This window comes from Peromyscus californicus, unplaced genomic scaffold (assembly GCF_007827085.1).
Source record: "Peromyscus californicus insignis strain IS unplaced genomic scaffold, ASM782708v3 Scaffold_5__1_contigs__length_169319896, whole genome shotgun sequence".
Lineage (NCBI taxonomy): Eukaryota > Metazoa > Chordata > Mammalia > Rodentia > Cricetidae > Peromyscus > Peromyscus californicus.
Window position 1 is genome coordinate 123,898,299 of NW_026294573.1, and position 15,286 is coordinate 123,913,584.

The 15,286-nt window shown below is 42.7% G+C and overlaps 1 protein-coding gene across 3 annotated transcripts in view; it reads right to left on the reverse strand.

The window, feature by feature from the left end:
* The window catches only part of Faxc (failed axon connections homolog, metaxin like GST domain containing), a 74,837-nt gene that overhangs the window by 35,175 nt on the left and 24,376 nt on the right, over nt 1-15,286 (reverse strand). The window lies entirely within an intron of this gene.

Sequence of the window (15,286 nt, forward strand, 5' to 3'; positions counted from 1 at the left end):
AGAAAAGTTTAGAGCCTGATGTGGTGGCACAAGCCTTTATTCTCAGCATTGCAGAGGCAGAGGCAGGCAGGCAGATCTGTGAGTTTGAGATCAACCAGGTCTATGGAGTGAGTTCCAGGACAGGCAATCTTAGGCAGTGAAGGAAACCATCAAAACTAGAAAGCTAGTGATGTATTTGAATGAAGGGGCCATGTTCCAGCCCCAGCAAGCAGCAGAACTTGGCAGCTTCAGTAACATGGTTCAGTCTTTAGAGTCAAGGATACAAGAAAGAGGGGTTATGGAATCTCCCTCCATGACTAAGGAAAGCCACTAAGGCCAGGCATGTATCAGGGGTGTCCCTGCATGGAGGCCCTGAGAAGCCATTGTGTGAAACAGTGAATGTGGAGCCTGGATTGCCTTGGAGACCCCAAGATATTGGAGATGCCAGAGTCATGGTATACCTGCCAAGGAAAGCTGCTAACAGGGTATGGAACCAGCCCAAGAGAAAAAAAAGTATGTTGCAGTCAACAAAGCTGAAAGGAGATAGAGATCTGAAGAGACCTTTGACATCAGACATGGAGATGCAGAGTTTAGACTTTGTCCAGTTAGTTTCTGGTCTTGCTTTGATCCAGTAATTCCTCACTGTGCTCATTTTCCTCCATTTTGGAATGGCAATGAATGTCCTGTGCCACTGCCTGTTGGAGGCATGTGACCATCTTTTTGCTTTTGATTTTACAAGGGATTACAATCCAGGGATTTCATGAGTCCCTAAACAGACATTGAGCTTTGGACTTTAAACAGTGGTCAGACTGTTAGAGACTATGGGGATTTTGGAAGTTGGACTGAGTGCATTTCTGCATTACGATAAGGTTATATAAGCTTATGGAGGCCAGACAGCGGAATGTGGTGGTTCGAATAGGAATGGTCCTCATAGGCTCATAGATTTAAATGTTTGGTCACCAGGGAGTGCACTATTAGGAGGTGTGGCCTTGCTGTAGGACATATGTCATTAGGGGTGGGCTTTTGCGGTTTCAAACGCTCGAGCAAGGCAGTCTCTCTCTCTCTCTCTCTCTCTCTCTCTCTCTCTCTCTCTCTCTCTCTCTCTCTCTCTGTGTGTGTGTGTGTGTGTGTGTGTGTGTGTGTGTGTGTGTGTGTGTGTGTTCCTGCTACCTGCTGACACACATTTAAAATTCTTGGCTCCTTCTCCAGCACCAATAAAACATTGACTAAGACACAGACTGTGCTCTCACAACAATATTTAAAAATGGACATTGAGACTAAGCATAGCACTGTAATCCCAGCAGTCAGAAGCCTGAAGGGGGACTTCAAGTTCAAGGCACCCTCAACTACATGGGAAAAGTTTGTCTCAAAACAAGCAGACACAGACAATGCTAACATGCAAATGAACTCAACTATTGAGGGGCTTGTTTGGTACCAATATGCCATGATAGTTCCATCAGAATGGTTCTCTGGGAGCTTTGTCTAGAGATTAAATTCAGGAAAGACAGAAACCACTGTAGATAATGAGATCTGGCTCAGTTCTAAACTCCATCTCCCAGCACCTGGCCAGTGCCTGGCACTAAAGAAACTCAGAAAATATTATTGTTCTTACATGAATGGAAACTAGTGTACAATACTTTGTCCTTAAATCTTGTACATTAAAATGATTCCTTTCAATATCTAATATCACATAACTATAGGGTCTAGAACGTAGGAGCTGAGCAAGGACCTTCATAAGTATTCAAGATAACCATTGGATTATTTGGGCCTACCCCATCTATCAGGGTTCACTGCCCCCACAGTTACTTAGCACCTACTATTTACTGGGTCTTTTAGTAGGTACCAAGATCACAGGAAAGCTGGTCAGCAAATTTTTTTCAACATGATGATGTCCATGAGCAAGGCTAGGAGAAAGTGGAGGAGAGGGGCACATACGAGATGGAATACCCCTTACCATCAGCGGGTGTGAATGGTGCTTCCACAATGGGTTCATATATAAAATGAAGCTGTTCAGAGGAGAAACAACCAATCTACATAGTTCCATGAGGTTGGAAGGAGAGAAAATACAAAGAAAATGTCTAAGTAGAGGTAAGTATCAAGCAAGGCATGGGAGAGAGCTCATGCAGTGAACTTGAGCAAGTAAGCGTTCTACAGTGTGGCAGCTGCACATGGGGACACGTGGGAACGTGGACATAATGAGAGCAGGGTTAGAGTAAGAAAGAAAGGAGCTTCAATTTCAGCCAAGGACAGTGGAGGGCTTTGGTTCTAGTTTACATTTTAGGATCTAAAATGGACAGCAGCCGTGAAGCTAGAGCAGATCCAGACAAGCCAGCAGGCGCTTCTACCACAGCTTCAGAAGCAGGCAGGAGACTACAGAATTTGGTGAGCACTGGGACAGTGAAGTCTATCAGTCTTCCCAGGGAGCAATCAGTTACTAAGCATCTCTACAGCCAGGGTCTTCCCCCTCTACAAACCAGACATAATTATACCACCGGTAATACTAGTCAGAATAATGTCTATTGTCTGGTGCTTTTGGTGAGGATTAATGAAAACATTCTCTACTCAAAAAACACACACACACACACACACACACACACACACACACACACACACACACACACTCACTCACTCTACTCCAATTAATTCTCACCAAACCTACATAAAACATTGTCATCACATCACTACTAGGACACATATCTAACTTATATTCAGTAGTTTTGCACATATTGCAGCATATATAATACATTCATAATACACAAATTACGTTGAACTGTGTTCCTAAGAAGGTATGTATTACATCCCATGTCTCTGCTTGCCTACATGCATTGTGTGTGCTGCATGAATGGCAGCTCTTGTCAGTGCTGTTTTGACTGTATACAGGGCACAGCTCTGGGGCTTGAGATACAGAAATGAATAGAATAAACAAACTCTCGTGGAGTTTCCATCACAGGAAGTAACTATAAATAATCACTGGGGGGATGATATTTACACAGAAATATTAAGAAGGACCTAGAGATGTAGTTTTTTTTTAAAAAAAAAAAGATAATTAAAGGTTGCAAAACAGTTAAGGCATATGCTTGGAGGGTTAAGTTGAGTGTGGTTTTGAAACATGGAGACAGCAGATGTTGTTCAGATACAGCAAGCAAGAACTGGATAAAAAAAATGAGTTTAGAAAGAAGGCAGCAATAGACAAGTAAAGGACTTGAAGCCAGAGGCAGACAACAAAGAGAAAGCAATTTCTGATCATCTGAGCAAATGATTGGATGAGGCTCCCATTCACCAAGGGAGGTAGGTCATAGGGGCACTAGTTTGGTGGGAAGGTGACAGGTCCTGCCTGACTGAAGATCTACTCCATTGGAAGAGTCTATAGATATCTAAGTGAAGAGCTAGAAAACACCTGAAGCTCAAGAGAGAGAAGAACACTATGGAAAGTAAATGTGTGGGAGCATGCAGTGAGAGATAAGCAGAAGTGGGGCAGGGGGACAAAATCTGAACCTATCAATATGTAATGAACCTGTAAAGAAAAGACAGGAAGGGCCAGAGAGCATGCATAAGCAAGATAAAGCCTGAAACGTGCTCAGCAATGGTTGCTAGCTTCTCCCAGACTCGCTAAGTTCAAACCCAAGCCCTACTGTTTACCTAGCCGGGTATCCCTCTTCCTAGCTTGCTCATGGAGAACACCAATGTGAGCAGTTAATGCTCCTGAATGGCATTTGGCATAGTGCTGGCATGCAGGAGGGTGCCCTCGGGGTTTATTGGCTGCTATACACAACAACTAGGAATCACCCAGAATAGTAAGAGACCAGTCATACTTCCTCAGGAGACCTGTGAGCTGCAGAGCTGGCACGTGAGATGAAGCCTCCAGGAAACTACAGAATAATGGAAGCTATATAAATTCTTTCTACGTCTTAATATTAGTTTCTCATGTTTTTAGTACAAATTAAATAATTTAAATAAATATAGATAAAACTAGGTTGAACAAGAAGCAAAAGTGTTCACAAATGTATGAGGATAGAAAGGGTCATCACCTAACTAATTTTACCCATATCAACCCAAATCAGACAGGGAGTGCTAACTTGGAGGAGCGAACTGTGGCAGTCTGAATGACAATCACTCCCAATTGGTAGAACTATTTGGGAAGGATAAGGAGACATGGCCTTGTTGGACGAGGTATGTTACTGGGGGCAGGCTTAGAGGTTTCAAAAGACCAGTACCACTCCTGTGTCTCCCTGCCTCCTACTTTTGTTTTAATATGTGAGCACTCCGCCATTCCTGCTCCATGCCTTTGTTCCACTGTTAGAGACTCTAACCCTCATACAAACTAGATGCCTAAGTGTGGACTTGGTAAAACACGATATGGGGAGTAATGGGCTCAACTGACCAGAAGTTGACCTCAGAGGAGAGTAGGACCGGAACAATAAATTTGAATGTATATATCCTGGGTTCAACAAAAGCAGGACATAGGGAGTAAAATTTATGTCTCTATAGATACCCTGAATCCTATTAGCCATCAGTAACCTCAGGCTTATAGTTCAGCCAGTAACTTCAAAGAACTACCTCACCCCTGACCCCCTGGTCTAATCCTAAGCTGCATGTAAACCTTTCCTATATAAACCCCTTAAAGTGAGTGCTGGGGGCCGTCCTCCTCTACCCACTGTGTCAGATGTCTGATGCGGACCAAGCCCGAGCTTGCTTGTTGTCAATAAACCCCTTTGTGTTTTGCATCAGATATTGGCTCTGTGGTGGTCTTGTTTGGGGGTCTTGCGACATGGGCACAACACTACAAGTGGATTCATTTAGGAATTGAACCCCAAAATGTAAACACAAAGTTAAATCCTATTCTCTAAGGAAGAAGAAGCTAGAATATTTCAGAATAAAACAAAGAAGTTTATCATAAATTATATCAAGTAATCTGTGTTACTAATACATTGCAAAGATTTCTAGGAACTCAATATTTATTCATATTTAGTTTTATTCTTCTAAAAACAAATTTTGGTGTGCATACCATGTATCAACATACTCTTCACACCAACATACTTTTTACTAACTGAAATACAAACAGGGAAAGTGGAAAAGAGGGGATGGTGGAAGAAGCCTGTTATCCCAGTCAAGAGGTGGAGGCAGGATGGTGGCCATGGGTTCAAGGACATCCTGGGAATATAACAAGTTCAAGGTCAGCCTGGACTACAAAGAAAGACCCTGTCTGAAAAACAGCAAAAGGAAAAGAGGAGAAGGCAGAGGAGGAGAATGGAAAATAAACCACAAACCGAGGTTCCAACTGTGTTGTCCCCTGAAGCATGCAAACGAGGCCTGATCTCACAATCCAAAACTGTTTCAGGATCACTAACCCTCAGGCTATCTATCCCCCCTCCTCCCTTTGGAAGTCTGGAATGAGGAGGAGTTAGTACTTCCTAAGGAGGTGATCTAGCAGCCTTTTCAGCAGAGAGCAGACCACAATTTACAGTTATTAATCAATATGTTAAAATCTTCCCTTGCCCTTCAATCATTAAGCACAGATTTGCAGTATGGTCCTTTGAAGAGTTAAGCTCTCACCAGAGTTCAATTAACAAAGGAAAAAGTAGGACTTACAGGTCTAACCAATGCCTTTCTTACTTGGGACTTTAACGACCCACCAGTGCAAACACAGAGGCACACTAAGGCAGAAGACCCCGTCGCCAGATGAATGGCCCACACCCATTGCTCAGCCCCTCTGAACCTCACTTGCTGCCTCAGCTGAACAAGATGGAGTAAAGATTGAGAGGTAATTATCCATATCCATCTGACTAAAAAATACAAGTAAAAGGAGGAATATTAAAGGGGATGTTTGGGAATCTCAAAGCAATGTTTCATAAAGCAGGTTCCAAATGTTCTCCAAACCAGGAGGCCCATGGAGAATAGTCGCCTGCAGCTGGATTGCTCTTTAGAAGCAATGCCTGTGAAGATGTGTGTAGCCAGCATGTTTAAGGCCAGAATATCTGCAAAGTACTTCTAAAAATGCTGTCTAAAATTTACTCACACCAAAAAAAAAAAAAAAAAAAAAAAAAAAAAAAAAAAAAAAAAACCCTAGTCTGCAGTTAGGGACCGGTGAAATGGCTCAGCTGGTTAAGGCACTGTCACCACACCTGATGACCTGAGTTCCATCTCTGACATCCACATGGTAGAAGGAGAATCGAGTATCACAAGTTGTCCTCCGATCTCCTCATATGTATGTCATCGAGCTCATGCATACATGCACACAAACACACACACACACACACACACACACACACACACACACACACACACACCCCAAATAAAATAAGTAAATACAATTTTTTAATTCCCAGAAGTGAGCCTACTATTAGTAATTTTCTAAATGGACATAGTGTCAACCTGCCCTCTGAATTCGTATGTTGCTGCCCACATACTAGTGCAGCTCTCAGACTTCATCAGAGAAGTTCCTTTATGCAGTGGATGGTGGTTATTGCAGAATCACACAATTGGTCAAAGTACTAAGAATAAGTAGCCATGGAGTGCTCAGCCACGAATGAGAGATCTGTATCACACACCCTCCCCAAGGGGCAGAGACCATCATGGAAGAGGAGATGGAAAGACCTGTATGAGCCAGCAGAGGTCAGGAAGGGCTGGAGCAAAACAGAGACTTCTGGACATGAAAGGACCACTGCACTCAAGAGCTCATGGCAGCTGTGGGTTCCTACACAAGAGCAAGCCTGTCAACACTCAAGTATGAATAGGAAAGGAATCCATGACCCTCCATCCATAACGGAGGGGCTATGGGCAGTTTGTCTTCTGGGGGAGGAGAGCCAGTTTTCTTTAAGGATGTGGCTCCTGGTACATCAACCATGCTCCAGTGGACGGCCCCACACAGAGAAGTACATGGACAGCACTATTTGGAGTCAATAGGTTATTAAAATTTTTAAGAGGCAAAGAATTATTGCAAATACTTATTAATTTTTAAATCTACAGTTAATATTGACAGATTTTTTTTATATGGAAGCAAGGAAAAGCCAGGTTAAGTATCATGTGAATAGACCCAATCAAGGTCACTTTCTCAACAGCACTGAAGTAAACCGGATTTGTTCTAATTTGACCCCCTCCCTAATAAAAGACTACAATATTCTCTCTTATAGTGGGCACCAACGCACAGACCCTCACGTGCCCTTGCAATTGTCTCCTACCCAGTCCTCCCTTCCCTCAACAGCCAAGTCCCCACTCTATCAGATTTCAGACCTGTTTAGACCATCCACCAATCAGCAAACAAACAAAACACACAGATTGATCAGTGGGATGTAGCGTTCACATAGATGATAGAAAGCAAAGCTTTCAGCTTACAAGTTCTGTCTTTATAGACACCGCTGGGAATGCTGACTTACCCAGCCGCCATGGGGCTGTGAAGGTGGCTGTCTACCAGGCTACACACACCTCCCAGGTGATTTGAAAGAGCGGCCAGGCCCCCACAGTGTGGAGATCACTCAAAACCTCTTTTATGAAGCATGGCTTTGAGGTTCCAGAACATTCTTTTTAATATCTATTATTTTCTTCTTTTCTATGAGGATCTTCTCTTTTTGGCTAGATTGATGGGCACAATTATTTCTACGTCTTTATTCTTCACAGCCAGCCTGAGTTCACAGCACACACTGGATGTGTTAGAGTGTGTACAGATACAAACTATTGCTTTCATCCTCTCTCACTGCCCAGCTGGGAGGCTTTCTCCACTGTGTTCACTGGGAACAATGTGCTCCAAGCAGCAGCCAGTCAAGGCCTAATACAAAGGTAGCCCAGGCATTTCTTTCTGTAATGTTCTTTTGTTTGACATGCAGAATAGGGAGCTAAAGAGATGCCTGAGCAGCTAAGAGCACTTACTGCTCTTACCAAGAGTTGGGGTTTGGTTCCCAGAACCTCAGGAGACCTAACACCCACTTCAGGCCTCCGCAGGCACCTGCATGCACACAGTGCATATAAGCTCATGCAGCGCTACATACATGCACATAAAATAAAAATGAAGTATTTTTTAAAATAGAATAGAAAAAACAAGTAGAAAATACACTACGTCAAAAAATATATATACATGGATCAATGTGACGTTAAGTGGGTCCAGCGGCGCCTGCTATAATCTTAGCTACTGGGGAAGCAAGGGCAGGAGCCACATCTGAGCTCAAGAACATCTGAGTCATCTTAAAAAGATCCCATTTCAAAAAACAATCACATTGTACCTCATAAGTTTGCATAATTAGTATATGTTGATCAAAACTTTTATTAAAAAGATCAAAGTTTTCAATTGTCCAAATCAAAATCGTTAGAGAAAAAAAACAAAAGAAGAAAATTCAGGGGCCAGGAAGATGGCTCATCGAGTGACAGGACCCTCACATCTGCATTGCACCCCTGGGAGAATCAGCGGGAGGCCTGGTGTCCAGCCAGCCAGAACTCGGCTGCAAAGCAGTGGCAGAAACAAGGGTGACCTGCCTCAGCCAGGTGGAAGTTGAGAACCAGCTCCCAAAAGCTGCCCTCTGACTTCCATGGAAAACAACTCTCCTCTTCTTCCTTAGAGAATGAACATAAACCATGCAGCCATGAGCACTGGAGAGACCATCTAGAAACATCTCACCACCTATCACAAGATCCTTCCTCAGTTGTCACGATGCTTTCAGGCAGGCGCTTCACTCTCTGGGCCACCTCATCTCTCAACCCACCCAAACTAAGTTGTTAGTGTTCCTTTGACACTGGAGACATACTAAGATAGAAAGCAACCGAAGTCTCCCAGTGCTCTGCTTTTATATGGGTCTCCCCGCTCTGAATAAGTGCAATGTAATTTCTGGACCTAACTACAAAACCGAACATTTACCCCTCCTAGGTTTCATCTTGTTACTGCACAAACTTTGATTCTTTTCCATCCAAACTTGTAAACAAGTCATTGAGAAAAGTACTGAACATGACAGGCATTGTCCCCAGAGAGCTGTCTATGGATGGTGTCACTCTATCAGGTAACTAGCATTATGAAGATATAGTTGTTCAGCCTGCCATGAATCCGCCTCGATCTTAAAGCAAATGTTTTCTACAGAGGAGGAAGTTCCCTTGCCCACCAGAATGTCACAGCATCCAGCAGTATGAAGAAATCTAGAAATGGCCCACCTAGTGGCCGAGCTAAGCAGATACTGTGACTTTCGGTGCAGCTCGTGCAGAATAAATCAGGGGTCCCTCTCTGTAAATCCAGCGGCTCCTTAATAACTCACCTGAGCATTTTGTTTCATTATAGAGATCTACTTGCCCCTCCCCTCATAAATAAAAACGATTTCCTATGTCTATCTTCTGACCTTGTCCTATTGCTAACTGATGACAAGAGGCTTCTGAGATCAGATAGGACATCTTCACATATTATGACAGTTTGGGTCTTGCAGCTGGAGCCTAAGCATCTAGACAGCCTAAGCATCCCATAGACTTAGCACAGCACCTAATTAACAACTATGCATAACTGATACAAAATCAGTAGACAAAACAGTTAACTGCAATGTTAGTCTGTTCATTATTTGAAGACATAAAACAGCTTTCTGGTAACCTTCTCACCTCTTTCAGAGTTCAGGTCAACTTTCTACCTGGAAGAAAGTTAAGAGACTTTGTCCCTGCAGCCACTAAAAAACCAACTTTACCTCCTAAAGCTATCTCACACCCTTCGGGCCACCGCATTCGCACCTCCTCACACTGATGTACACACCACAGCTCAACACTTTGAAGAAACTATCATTTCTTTCTTTTTTTTTTTTTTTTTTTTTGGTTTTTTCAAGACAGGGTTTCTCTGTGTAGCTTTGTGCCTTTCCTGGAACTCACTTGGTAGCCCAGGCTGGCCTCGAACTCACAGAGATCCACCTGGCTCTGCCTCTCGAGTGCTGGGATTAAAGGCACGCGCCACCACTGCCCGAAACTATCATTTCTGTAGGCGTGTGTGGCCAAACAGTACTAACCACAGCTTCTACTAAGCTGTCCATCTGTGTCACATGAAATCAGAATTCCATTCACTTAGTTACACAACTGCTCTAATACAACTTGATAAACTCTTTGCCTTTTATCCACTAACAACAAGCTCCCTTTACCGCATACTTCATCTCCACTCAAGTGTCTGTCTCAGACACAGCACATCCATACCTATAATCACAAGTCCCCGTTTGTGGAATGATCTTTTTGTACAGTGTGGAGATCTATCTCTCTGATTGGTTTAATAAAAAGCTGAACTTCCAATAGCTAGGCAGGATTTTCAGGGCAGAGAGGGTGCTGGGAAGAAAAAGGCAGAGTTGCTAGCTAGACACAGAGGAAGCAGGAAAGCAACCTGGGAAAAGTAAAGGTAACAAAACTATGAGGCAGAAAATAAATTAATAGAAATGGGTCAAGTTAAAAAACAAGCCTAAGCTATAGGCCGAGCTTTCATAATTAATAAGGAGTCTCCATGTGGTTATTTGGGAGCAAGCTGATGGGACAGAAAAATCTGCCTACATCCCCCTCCAACACTGGCTCTGTGAACAGCTACTTTTTCCTTTACATTCATGTCCACAACTTGGTTACTCATTATCGCTCTGTAGCATCACTCCCCTCCACAAATGACTAGCTTTCCCAGTTCTGTCTTTAAGCTCAGCCATAATCCATGACTGTCTGCCCAACCCTACCAGCTTGTTTGTGGTCCCAATACCCTCTTATCTTTCCTGGGCAGTAACAACCCTCTTCTTCACTTACACACACACACACACACACACACACACACACACACACACACACACACACTCCACCATCACACTAAACATATATAGGGAATGCAACATTCCTACTTTATTTTTATTGTGTTTTTTAAATTTTCTCTCTGCATGTGAATGTGTGTGTACACGTGTCAACACACATGTGCAGAGGTCACAGAATATTTTAAGCGTTGGTTTTCTCTTCCACCATGGGGGTCCTGTGGATCATAATCAGCTCACCAGGCTTGGGAACAGATGCCTTTATCTGCTGAGCAATTCCACCAGGTCCCACCTCTCTCCTTTAAGTCTCTCATGGTCCTTTGCTCTCAGACAAGAAGCACAAAAATATTTATGTGCCGTAACACCCGTATGCTCTCAGCCCCTGCCTACCTCTGCCTACTAACCCTCCTCTGCTCTTGTAAAGTTTCTAAGCACCCTGGCCACCTTTTCAGTCTTTGAATGCCCCCAGCTGCGTTTGATTTCTAGATCTTTTTACATGGTGTTCCTTTCTTATCCCATGCTATTTAATTCACCATCACAGCCCTGCCCTCCTTCCACACACACATGCTTGCCTAATTCTGGCTTATGTTTCAGCATTCAGTTTAAATGTCACCCCCACCCCCAAAGAAGTCTCTGGGAATGACCATATCCTGCCCACAATCACTACCCCAAACACTGCCCCCTCTGCATCCTGCTCTTCGTGGAGACACCTCTCACAAGTGAGTGATTTTGTAAATGCTTGCCAACAGTATGCATTTCTCATGGCAGCCCTGGTAACTCAGAGCTGTGTCAAACTTGTTCATCTAAGCCCTTCACAAAGATCTCAGTGTGCGAGTCAGTGCATGCCTCTTTGATAAAAGAAGCTGCTCTGAATTCTCAATTTTACAAATACATGCTCCTACTGTGTTTCTAGCCAAGGAAATGGGTCTTGTAGGGGCATTGGAGGCTGTTACTCTTTTTGTCGCCATCATTTAAACATATCCATAATTTAAGCTACTCATGATGGCACATGCCAGTAATCTCAATACTCAGGGCTCTGAGGCAAGAGGATCAGGAGTTCAAGGCCAGATGCTGCTACATGGTGACTTTAGAACAGACTATGCCACATAAGACCATAAGTAGAAAAAAAGGGATTCACAAATTTAATATTTTGCTCAGAATTAATTCTTAGATCAAGAAATCCTGAGGTTATTCTTGGCTGTCTGCTAACTATGTGCAGACAGTGACTATTAACCACCACCTATGCAGTCTGGTCCCCATGCCTGAAAATGGATTTAATTATTCTCCCCATATATGATTCCATCTCACAAACAAACTCCATTTATCAGTTACTCATCTACTGTCAAATGAGATAATGATTGTTTCACCACCCAGGACCTATAGATGCCCAATTAAAAGCAAAGAAGCACTATAATAGAACAGTCTATACTGCTTCATCATGATCAGATACACATACAGTGGTCAGATGGATGGATGGTCACCAAATCCAAATCTCACAGCCAGCAACCTATTACTCCATCATGAGCCTTAGAAACTAGTAGAACTTCTAGAGAAGAAACTGAAGTGCATTTCAAACTATGGTCAACATTACAAAATCTGTTTTTCAAAAGCATCAAAATACAGTATTGTTTTGTGACTTGGAAAGTCTGAGAACCACAGGTAAGTTGGTTAGCCCACAAGGGCTAGAGATTTTCTGTTTCTTGTTGCAAATGCTTTTCTATGTTGTTCTTTGAGAATAGTTTAATCTTCTATATATGACTTAACCCAGAACTAAGTGACCAGACAAGTATCTGTTTACTTGAAAAACAGAATTAAACTATTCCTTTTATCCAACAACACAACATAACCATTTTGTAAAACTGCACCACATTGTAATTACATATGCTTAGGAAGATGGGAGGAAGCTGCCTCTGGCAGAACTCACTTCTTTGCATCATTTACCCTTCATTAAATAATCAAGATCACAGATATTTATTAAAATAGCCAATACATGTAGTTCTTACAAATGTGCCAACCTGATGTCAACAAGGGCTGAAGACCAAAGAAACCCTGAGCTATTTTCGTGCTCAAAAGAAATACTTCACACTAGAAAATGCACAATAAATTTTTTATTAAGCAACTGATGCTTTCTGGAAATCAGCTTTTCTCACTTCCATTTATAAATCACATTTATCATTTGGCTCTTATCTGATCAGGCTCTTAAAAGCATGCCTCCCAAGAAAGGATACAACCTCAATTTACAGACATAGCCAAATTTGTTTTGTTTTGTTTTGTTTGCAGTCTTGGGGGTGGAGCCCAGGGTCTTACACTGGACAAGTGCTCTGCAACAGAGCTACATTCCCAAACAACAAGGAATCATTCCATAGTCCACTTCTAGGATCAAGCAAATAACACATTCTTAAACAGTACTTTAGAGACCACTTCTTAATTTGATAGTTCAAGCTCTGCCTATTTCAGGGAATTTTCTAAAGATGCCAGCCTGAAATAATAAAAATTCACTTTAAAGCACAATTTATAAAGAAATGTAGGGTCGTAGTAGGGTAGTAGGGAGCCAGTGAAGTCCTGAGTGAATGTGTACTGTTAATGGAGGCACGGCCATGTCAAGGACCCCAGTGCCTCAGCCCCATGGGAGTGGCAAAGCCTTCCCTCCTGGCTCATGTGTGGCTATTGATAGTGTGTGTAAAAATGTCTACCGTGGCTTTGTCCCCTCACCCCATATTTACAGTCTGCGGCTGCTTCCCCCCAGAAACTGCTCCCACAATAATCACCTAACCTAAGTCCTTGACTCCTTACTCAGCTCTATATAATAAACACACTGAACTTGGGGGGCTACAGCGTCTCCATCAGCGAGTTCACACCACCCAACCCCAGCTTTTCTGCGTGTGTCTGAGCTTTCTTTACTCCCTCATCGCCTTAACCAGGGTTCTGGAACCCAAGCCATGCAAGGACTCAGAAAATAATGTCTTAAGCCTGATCTTCCAGATTGGATCCCTACCTCACTTCTACCTAACTGTGTGGCTTTCAGAAAGTTACTCAATCTCTGTAGGCTTCAGTTTCCTCATCTATCAAATGGGTAGTGTTATTTGACTTTGTCCTGGATTCCATGGTCTTTTCTGACTTTCACTGCAGACCTAATGCCTACAGCTGGGAGTCCCTTTGTTAATAATAGATGCAGCTGTACAAATCTTATTCTCATGCTGTCTTATTTTCCGTTTGCTTTTTTGAATGTATCTGTAGACTCGGAACTAACAGAACCAAAGTATAAGACAAGCAGTAGGCAAAGCGGAGTTTATCTGGTAACTTTTCCTGGCATCGAGTATGATATCAGGCACACAGTCACATGGTACAGAACACTTAATAATGGGAAAAAGGTAGAAGAAAAGAAAAATAATGTATGTACGTAAGTACATGATTCAGAACTATATATAAAAGTATTAAAAAGTTAGACATCAAATGGTAACTTTGGTTAGCAACAGGCTACAAAATTATTTTGACTTGTTTTCCTTCTCTGTACTTTTCTGAACCTTCTGAAACTTATATAATTGATACATTTAAAAGTCAGAAAGAAGGTTTTTGTTCCAAACACATTTTTTCCTAGAAAACAGTATTTCTAATGAAGTTAAGTGCAAATACTGTAATTACATGAAATAGAGGCTACTTCAACACAAGCACTGCAACACCTCCCACAGTGACCTGTGGCTACCAGGTGGCAGCAAGCAGTAACTGTGTTGAGTGCTTGCCAGACAGAGAGGATTCATATACGGCCTGGGCTAGACAGGGTAGGACCAAGAGAATTCATCACGGTATTCAGAATAGCACCCAACTTAAAATTAACAAATATTAAATTTGTTATTTAATTCAGACCACAGTCAACTACTGATGTCTGAAACCACAGCAAATGTGCTGAGTGAGGGCAAAATACCATGCCTACGGGGCCTCCAGTCTACCCACCAGTGATGCATTTGCCCACTGTCGCCCCAAAATTGGGAACAAAGCATTGGTCTAGTCATTGAGTGCTTAGAGAACGTGTCAGTTTTCATTACTGCCTTCACCCAGCCCCCTAAGAAACACTCTAGTGAAGTGTTATTTGCCAATGCTCTGGTTAAGAAATCAATCGTTAAAGGCTTTTACCGGCATAATCTTTGCCATAATAACTTTGAGACTCAACTCTTTATTTGCTGAGGCTTCCAACAGCGTAAACTAGAGAGGAAGAGGAGTGAGTCAGACACAGACACGGTCATTGTTAAGGAAGAAGGACCCAACTAAGGGCTGGTCATCTGAAGTCAATAGTTCACAGACCACAATTCCCAGAGCAAAGCACCAAATGGAGTTCCAGGGAGGACTCCAGGTCCAGCAAGTATGTGGAATGTGGAACAATAGAGTGGTCAATGTAGATGATTCTGCAAGAAAGGTTATGCCCATTGAGCCTCCACTTCCAAAGCACCAGATAGATTTCAACAAAACAAATCCCATACCCCACTCCATCACAGAGGCAAGGAATCTAACATGCTCTAAGATGAGGGTGGTGACAGATCTGGAAATCATGGCCTCCACAGGAGGGAAGGTTCGTGAACAAAACCAACTTCTGA